The sequence below is a fragment of the Ipomoea nil genome, unplaced genomic scaffold (assembly GCF_001879475.1).
Source record: "Ipomoea nil cultivar Tokyo-kokei standard unplaced genomic scaffold, Asagao_1.1 scaffold0982, whole genome shotgun sequence".
In the NCBI taxonomy this organism is placed as follows: Eukaryota; Viridiplantae; Streptophyta; class Magnoliopsida; order Solanales; family Convolvulaceae; genus Ipomoea; species Ipomoea nil.
In genome coordinates, this window is record NW_017617410.1 from 665292 (window position 1) to 668020 (window position 2729).

Sequence of the window (2729 nt, forward strand, 5' to 3'; positions counted from 1 at the left end):
AAACGGGGAAGCTGGGATCCCGAAGTGGGGTACAAACCAGCGGGTAGCCGGTGGGTGGGGGTCACCTGCCGGCTGCCCGCCGGCGTTCTACTATTCCGGGCAGCGGGGGCCCGGCGGGCAGCTGCCCGCCCGCCGGCTGCCCGCTGCCGGCATTGCCCGACTAGGCCGCGGGTAGGTGGCGGGTCCCCTACCCCCACCTACCCCTCACTGACTCTATTCACCAAAAACGCCCCGGGAACCTTTGTGGAACCCGAAACCATGCTTAGACACTTTTAAACACAATTGATAACACACGTAGACAATTAACAGATCAAAATCAAGAAACGTATGGCACATAACCTATCATGCTTTTCTAGACATAATCAACACCCAATCATGCGAATTCCCACCCAATATACCAAGAATAATACCATACGGATTCCACGATATAACCTAGGGTTCTAATTATTTTTAAATCAACAAGAACACAATTCATCTTCAAAAATCAAGATTCGGTAGGAATATCATAGAATCTCATATAATCATTAAGAACATCAAGAACACCATATAATTATCAAGAACGTCATATTGTTAGGAATAAAGTGTAATGGTTTTGATATGCCAAATTTGTATTAGTAGATCCCCCAATTTTATTTTATAGGTCTAGTAGAGTTTTAGACCATGATCGGGAAATTATTTAATTATGAAAAGAGAAAAACAGAGGAAGATGGATGAAAATAGAAGAAGAAGATATAAAGCCGAAAATCAAGAATTTGTCTGGAGAAAATGACAAATTGAAGAAGAAGATGAATGATATGAAATCACCTTAATGCTACTCAAAGAAGATATCCCAGAAGAATTTTTGTGAAGAAAATTAATGTTGGAAGAATGCATGAAATTGACTTGGAGATCAAGCATCTATGGAAAGAAAGGAGTAGATCAAATATGATTGGAGATTTAATCAAAAGCTGTACGGATGAAGTGGATGATGCTTGATATATTATGTGAAATGGCTCAAGTTTGAAACTCACCATTAACAATTTTACAAGGTAAAATTTGAGAAGCCAAATTAAATTAATTTGATGGAGTTGGGCGCCGATTACAAGTGGAAATTGGGTGGCAATTGAGATGCAATTGCACTTGGGAGCCGATTTCATAGCAATTGAAATTGTGAAATTGGGGGCCGATTTCATAGCAATTGAAATTGGGAGCTAGTTCGAAGCAATTGAAATTGGGAGCCAGTTTCAGAGAAATTTGAAATCAATTGAAATTGGGAGGGAGCAAGTTTCACATGAGAATCAATTCAAGATGGGAGCCAATGTAGAATTGAAATTGGGAGCCAATTGAGGTTGTAGTATGGGATGCAATTTCAAGTTGGGGAACGATTTAATTGAAATTGGGAGGGAGCAAGTTTCACATGAGAATCAATTCAAGATGGGAGCCAATGTAGAATTGAAATTGGGAGCCAATTGAGGTTGTAGTATGGGATGCAATTTCAAGTTGGGGACCGATTCAAAGAAGACATGGAGATTTCAAGTTGGGGACCGATTCAAAGAAGACATGGAGATCAAATTGAATTGAGATGAAATTCAATACCAGGAGAAGTCTGGGAGGCAATTTCGAAGTCAAAGTCAACAATTCAAATTGGGAAGCAATTGAAAGCACCAGGAGCAGTTTGGGAGCCAATTGCAAGTCAAAGTCAATTGGGAGCCAATTACAATGGAGAAATTCAAATTGGGTGCCAATTACAAGCCAATTGAAATTGGGTGTCAATTACAAAGGAGAAATTCAAATTGGGTGGAAGTTCAAAGCCAGTTTGAAGTCTGAGAACACCCAGACGTGAGAATAAAGAAGATGAAGATGAACTTACAGTGAAACTATTCTCACAAGGAAAAATACTAGTTTAACTAGTATGGGATTAAATTGATGAATATTTTTAAATCCCAAAGATACAAGGACCACTCCAGAGCTAATCAGAGAAGCCGTTCAACACCCAGATATTCCCACTCAACGTAAAACCAGAGGAAATATCAGATGAAGTTCAAGAACCCATTTACATGGAGATGAAGCTCTAACAACGGCTAGCTTATCCTTTCTGACATCTTTGCAGAAGATAAGATAAGATCTCTGACAAAAAGATACAAGATTTCAAAAATGAGAGCGTCTCTTTCCAACAGACAGATTCTCATTACCAGCTATAAAATGATGAAGATATGAAGACTAGAAGAACGGCGAAGTGTGAAGAGCAATAGAGCAAGAGCAGAAAATTCGAATCCATAAAAGGGATCGAATAGAGCAATTAAGCTTGAAAAGAGCATAGAGCAAAAATCTCATTTGGTACAGAGCATACCAAAAATCTTCAAGTGAGAAGTGAGAAAAGAAAAAGAACTCAGAGAGCTTCAAAAGAGAAATATTCTGAGAGTTCTTAAACAGAGCAAAACAGAGCAAAAATATCAAGTGCTTTACTTGATATATTCACAGAGAGAAAACACTCAGAGCTATCAAGAGAAATCATTCCAGAGTATTTATCTTCATCAAAGAGACCTGCGCATCATTGAAGATCATCTACAGAGTCTCAGAAGTTGGAAGTAAGACAACACTTGTTTTGGAGCAAAAAAAGAGAAGGGAGGAAAGTAGCACGGAGTTGTGAAATCCTGGATTGTCACACGGAGCTATGAGATCCGAAGCAGCAGTGTCGGAGGCACTGGGCGTGATTGGTGTGGGCTTGGTGATCAAAGCACCAGATCACG